General features: G+C 44.6%; 1 pseudogene; it reads left to right on the forward strand.

The window, feature by feature from the left end:
• Positions 1-5,918: 5,918 nt before the first annotated feature.
• Positions 5,919-6,391, forward strand: LOC114489339 (annotated as a pseudogene).
• The last annotated feature ends 774 nt before the right edge of the window (positions 6,392-7,165 follow it).

Consider the following 7,165-nt stretch of genomic DNA (forward strand, 5'->3'; position numbering starts at 1 on the left):
GGCCGGTGAGAAGTGCCGGAGAGGAAACGCCACAACAGTTACTTCCAGCTGAGGGCCAGGAGTTAGCAGATAAATAGGCCAGCTTCCGTGTCTCTTGGTGGGACAGTGAAGTGTGTTGTAGACCACCAGAGGATTCCCAGAGTGCTGGGTTCCTGCTGCCCACAGCAGTGTCGCACTCATCCTCTGAGGGCTTCCCACCCTGCCCATCTCACCTTCCCACTCCATCCCTGTACTTCCCAAATAAGCTACTTGCTCCCCAATCTGGTCTTAAGGTCTGCATGGGGGCAAGGCAGGGAATGCAAATCAAGACACAAAGCCACCCTGGCCAGGTGGCTAAATTGGTTGGAGCGTCATTGTGTGCACCAAATGGTGGCAGGTTTGATCCCTGGTCATGGTGCACATGGGAGGCAATCCGTCAATCTTGCTCTCTCACATCAATGTTTCTCTCTCTCTCTTTACCTCTCTCTCCTCTCCCCCTCTCTCTAAAATCAATAAACATATCCTCAGGTGATGCTTTAAAAAAAAGACACATAACTACTGAGTGGCAGAATCAAGATTTGAATTCAGGTCTGGCTAATTCTAAAATCATGCTTTCCACTTTCCACTATTCTCCTGTGACCCCAACAGAAACCCAGATCCAAGGAGCGCCTTTTCCAGAAACACTCCAAAGCAACTGTGACTTTGATCCCTCATAGTCAGGGATTCTATCTCTTTCCACCAACCTAGGCAACGTTCATTCAGCTCTGGCTCCTGCTCTTTGCTGCACATCTTGATACTCGAGGGCCTAACTCGTCACTGACATTAAGGACTTCACAAAGCCAGACCATTGCCTGCCTTTGTAGGGCACAGTCACAGTTGCAATAGCATCAGAGCATCATAAGCTACCCCTGCAGTGCCTCCAGGCCTCTGCCTGACACATTTGCCAGTGCACAGTGCCCTAAACCATCACCATTGCCAACAGCCCTCTGCTCTCTCCTACAGAAGCAGAAGACCCTCCCTTGTCCTTTTCTAATGTTAGTAAAAGGACAAAGGGGCTCATCTTGATATCTTTATCTTCTGCTTCTCAACGTTTTTGAGTTTCTGTTCTTCCATGCCCCATATTGGGGTTACCACTACATATGGGATTAACACCCTGTGTGGAACTACCACCAATTTAAAGAGGAGCCTTCTATTGCCCTACACAAGCCAGACAAGTCCTCTGCTCCCCTACACAGAAGGCTCTCCTCCTTGACTCACAGTCTAGGAAGGAGGGGGCAGTGAGAGGTCACTTCTGCGGGACTTATAAAACAATTCAGGAAAGTGGATGGATACAAGATAAATATATTAAAAATGTTTCCCAATATACCAACAATAGTCAGGTAAAAACTAATGAAAAATAATGCTATTCACAGTGGTATTAAAGCAGTTTCCTAAATGCCTAGGAATAACCTTAACAACAAATGCACAAAATATCAGTATTGTACCCATGTCCCCTGAACAACAAATGTAAGATAAAACTAACAAATTTTACTAAGAGATTTAAAAGAGAACTTGAATAAATATACCAAATGAAAACAAAAGAATAAAAACTCTACTGTGATACACTCTTTCTCCATCCCAAACTATCACCATTCTTCCACCAAATATACTATTTTTTTAAGATTGTATTTATTTATTTTTAGAGAGAGAGGAAGGGAGGGAGAAAGAGAGGGAGAGAAACATCAATGTGTGGTTGCCTCTCACGTGGCCCCCACTGGGCACCTGGCCTGCAACCCAGACATGTGCCCTGACTGGGAATTGAACCAGCAACCCTTTGGTTTGCAGCCCACACTCAAACCACTGAGCTATGCCAGTCAGGCCAAATAAACTATTTAAAATAAAAGCATAGCATACATTACATGCATGAGTATAGAGTAAAGTTGTATGGTGTTTACAAGGGTGTGTGTGCCTTATAATAATTTACTAAGCTTTACATTTTTGTTCGTCATCTTCTATATCTGTGCTATGACAATATCTGGGCTGAGACTGGGACTCCAACAATTTCATCACCCCATTTCTATGTCCCCCTGCATGCCAAACACCTTGCTTATCAAAGTATTAAATAACATGCCCAATTCATGTTGGAAAAGAGAAATTAGTAACATTGTCCTTTTATGGAAATGAAAATGGTCCTGCCTTCCCCTCCTCTCATTCCCAACCCATCTTCTCACACCTACATTTCCGTTTCTTGAGCATTTACCCAGCATCCTCTGAGCCAGATTCTTTTACATTGGAACCTATGAACAGGTCACATGTTGACATTTGGGTTTCAGCCCTGTGGTGTTGGCAGATAACTACCCGTGAACATTTTCATGTTTCTGCATGTCATGGGCTTTCTGAGCAAACTGGCACACTTGGTGAAAGGAAGATTAAATAAAAAGCATGCCTCACAAGTTAGAGATGGTGTGTTGCTCAATGATATTTAGGAACTTATTTCCCCTGAAGCTATTTGCTTATATTACATGTGAGTAAAGAAAAATTAGAGATTGTCCACTCCTCTCCCCAAAGGATTTGTTTACATTCCAGAACAAAGCCCCCGCCCCTCTCATCTTTCCTTTCTCTTTCTCTCTTTGGAGGAGAGAATGGGCCAATGAGCTACCAGCCTTCTGTAAACTCTGAGTCTCATAATGTGGGGGTTGCTCTCCTGTGCTGCAACCCCCATTGCACTCTCAGAGGAACCCCCATTGTACTCACAGGCTCTTACCACATTGCCCATAGGGCTTGGGATACAGGGAACTTGTGTGAAGTGGTCTGTGTGTGATAAACGGTCTTTTCTCTGATTCAGGGGACTCATATTTCTTGTCAGAAAAAATTTTACATATACATGTATATACATTAAACACGCAGTTTAATTTAACCTGATTTCTCAGGCTAAAAGGCAAGAGGTACGGGAAGGTGGAACTAGCAGAGTGAACAAAGTAAAATTTGCTTCAGGGTCTGGACCCCACCAGGGAGGGACCTGGGCCCCATACTTTCCTCTCTGCCTACAAAATGCCTATTCATCCTTCATGATAAAATGGCCCTCCTCCCTCCATCAAGCTTCCCAGCCACACCTATATTGCAGCCTCAATGTGTGCACGCTGGGCTGCTCATGCTTCTGTGAATGCACTAAAGCACTATCTTGTCATTAGCTGGCTCCTTGTCCATCTCCCCCAGTAAGTTGTGAGCTCACTGAAGGCAGGGGTTGTGTTTCCCAAATGATATTTTGTATCCCAGAGCCTGCCTCAAGGTCAATTACAGATGATTCAGTCAAGAAGTATGAGATGGGTAGATGGATTTCATGGTTGGATGAAAGAATAATCCAAAGCTGAGAGAAGGCGTGGAGACCTATATTGGCAGCAGGAAGAAGAGCACTGCCTCGGTGGCCTGTGACTGTCTTATAAAGAATTCTTATCTGCTGAGAGAATGTGTGAGCTGACTTGGGAGGACAAGAAGAATTTATAAGGAGAGAAAACGATGAAGGCTTTCCAGGGGAAAGGAATAGCATATACACTCAGAGGTAAGGTGTAAAGAACAAGGAGTATTTGGAGAATGGCATACCATTAGGTGCAACTAGAGTTCAAGTGTATGAGTGGGGAGGGCCTGGGAAATGGGGTACAATAGTAAGAGCCCAAGCCAGTGAGGATATGTGGACCCCCTCTCTACGGTGCTGATGCAGAAACTGGAGCAGACGTCAGCATTACCTGGGCCCCAGGTTTTCTGATTTGGTGGGTCTGGGATGAGGTCTGAGAATGTGCATTTCTATCAAGTTCCCAGGTGATGCTGATGCTGCTGGCTCCCGGGCCATTCTCTGAGAAACACCATTATATATGAATCTCTTGGAAGCTCAGCAGATGTTTGACAAAAGAAAAAAGAAGGACTCTACTATGGGATTTGAAAGGCCATCAGGGGGAAGGAGATAGAAGATGTCTCCAGTGAATCAAAAGAGCCAACAGGGAGGAGTTACAGACAAGGCACCTGCAGACCAGAATGAGGTATTCTCATTCTTCAAATCATCAAAGCCATCCAGGCTGGCCTGCACATACCTCAATCAACAGATCATGAAACAGACCCAGATAATTAAGTGGCTTGCCCAAAGCCACACAACTAGCTAATAGCTGAAATGGGACCACAGCTCAGGACTTGCAGTTCCAGAGCCAGTACTTCATCCGTCGCCCAGGCTGAAGTAGCGTGAGCAGGACTTATAGGCACCTTACTGCTGAGTAGGAGGTAACTGGAATACCCACCCTGCTTCAAACAAGAGTAGCTTTGCCTTCCATCCTGTGGCCACCTTTGGGTTTTAGTTAATATCTTAGGGCCCAGAGGACAGGGGCCTTCTATCTCAGGTTCACCTGGGCATCTCCAACACATGGGTGGAGCACCCCAGCCTCTCCTACTCCCATCCGCAGACACTGCTGACCAGGTCTCTCCTGCTTAATTCAAGGCTGCCCAGGGCTCCTAAGCTCCTGCCCATCAAATGCCCAGCCCTGGGCTCCTCAGACCAACTTCTCTTACCAACCACATCCCAGCGTAAATAATAACAAAAGACAAATGCATTCATAAAGAACAACGAGCTAGAGACCAGCCTGAATCAGAAGCAGGAAGTTGGAAAGTTGCATGAAAAGGAGCACAGGCTGATCTGAGTGAGGAGACCGGAAACCGCACTCTGAGTGCCAGGCCAGATCGGGGCCACCTGTTTCACAATTTACAGTGGAGGGGATTGTTTTTAAAAGATCTGCACCAAAGCTTTGTTTTCTCTAATAAATTCCACATACAGCACACGCTTTCCATGGTATAACTTTTCATTTTTAGCCCAACATAGTGAAAGGCTTGTCCTATTTGGGTTGTAGTTTTTCAAAACTTTCTACTCAGCCTGGCCTGGTCCCCAAGCATGCCCCTGGAGTGCCCTCTACGGATCTGAATTTAAGGAAAGCCAGGTGCTCCCTAGGCCCCCACCAGGTGGTTCTGATCAATCTCTCTCTGAAACAATGTCCAAGAAACAGGGAGTCAAATTTGGAACGACCTTCTTGAAGGCAGCTGTGAGCCCAGCAACACCTGATGCAAGCGCTTAGGTGGTCCCAGGGGCTGAGGGAGGCAACGGATGGCAAAAGCTAAGCCTGACTCTTCACAAATGGTGAAATCTGGGAAGCTCGTCATTAATATACCACACCACATCCCATATATATATATATATATATATATATATATATTTATATTTCTTTTTTAAAATGACTTCTGTTACATGTTTCTCTGATTATAAACAATAATAAAGCACTGTTGAAAACTTGGAAAATTCGGAAAAGAATCAAAGCTAACATTTGGTGAGCTGGAATAGACTCATACCGACACTAGCGATTCAACTGCACACATTTCTTCCCTGCTTCAAGTTTGGTGATATCGTGATGGTTGAAATTGCCCATGATAGAGGTATTTACACCATAGAAACTGGTAAATGCTACAAATCAGGGTATGGTTTGGGGGGATGGGGTGGAAATGATTGCCATGCACAACGGATATGCCACATTCTCCTTTAGACTGCTGAGGTCCTGATGTCACCGTGAATCTGGACCACCCTCCAGCTCTAGTTAAGGCTGTACCATTGGATTTCAGAGAAATTCTGCCGAAATCCCCTTTTTCTCAAGGCAGTTTGATTGAGCCGTTCCTTACATCCAAAGAGACCTCACTGGAACAGAGAAGATCAGTGTCAGGACACTCACCATAAGAGCCACACCTACAGCCCACTTGGCACTCACCTTTGAGCCTCTTGCCCTAAGAGCAAACGCAGTTTTATCGTACAGGGAATTTCCCAACAGAAGCCAATTTTTTAACCATTTAGACCCATTGTAGCCTCTCACTCATTGTCCCATTGTGGCTTCGTGTCCCAGTTTTGGCCAGAACTGGCCAACTTCCAGAAATTCACCAAAATGACCAATACAAAGGGAAAGAGGAAGGGTAGCTGCTATACATTCTCTAGGCCTTTTAGAAAACAGAGTCATTCATGTGAATCTTGCAAGAAAAGTCATATTGCAGACATCAAGGGAATGGACACTGCTCCCAAAGGAATGCCCCACAGATGTTCCCTTGGCTAAACTGGAGGGGCTACGGTGTCACCCAGCATGCGGTGAGCATTGCTGTAAACAGACAAATTGAGGTCAAGACTCTTGCCAGGAGAGTTAATGTGTGTTTTGAGCATATTAAACATCCTGAGAACCACATACATAGCTTCTGGAAACCTATGTAGGAAAATGGTCAGAAAAAGAAGAAAGCCAAAGAGAAAGGTACTTGGGTTCAGCTGAAGGGCCAGCCTGTTGTACTCAGAGAAGCTCATTATGTGAGGACCAATGGAAAGGAACCTGAGCTACTGGAACCCATTGTCTATGAATTCATGGCATAACAGGTGGAAATCAAACAAATGAAATCCCTCTGGACTATGGAAAGAAACAGTTTTAAGTGCTCTGGTGGCAGCCCTCAGGTTTGGCGTTCACAGAGGAATGTTAGTCTGGGAGGCAGTTGGAGATGCACGGCAAACTTCAGACCTGGAGGAGCAGTAACACCAGCCATGCTGCCCAGAGGACCGAGAACCAGAGATGGGCATAAAGTTAAAGCAAGGGCACTTGATTATGGTTTATTGAAAGGATTTTACAAACAGTCAATGCCTCAGTTTCCTTATCTCTAAATTAGACTGTAGTAATAGCATCCACCTCAACTGTTGTGAAGACAAGGAAATGAGTGAATATATGTGAAGCTTTTAGGACAATGCTTGGCATATATTAAGCCCTAGGCAAGCATTAGCTATTATTATTCAAACCTTTTTGTAAAAAAAAGAAAGCATGTGTATTTCCGTCTAAATCTGGCTTCTGGCTTCAGACTCAAAACATCTTCAAAATAATGGCCTTTGTTAGTATCTACAGGCTGCCTATTGTCTCATGTTATCTTGGATCATTTTAATATAGTTAGTGTAGCCGGACCCACAGACCACCATCCCCCCAGAGAAATGAACATTCCCCTCACTCCACCCTGCGCATCAGAAATAATATTGTACCAAGTCAACAGTTCACGGAAGGATTTCTCTATCTGGGAAATTCTTCTTAAAAGTAACCCAGATTACAGAGGCAATTTGAAAAATATATTAATATATTATAGATACACAATATCTATAAAGAGTATC

Source organism: Phyllostomus discolor, chromosome 2 (assembly GCF_004126475.2).
Source record: "Phyllostomus discolor isolate MPI-MPIP mPhyDis1 chromosome 2, mPhyDis1.pri.v3, whole genome shotgun sequence".
NCBI classification, from domain to species: domain Eukaryota; kingdom Metazoa; phylum Chordata; class Mammalia; order Chiroptera; family Phyllostomidae; genus Phyllostomus; species Phyllostomus discolor.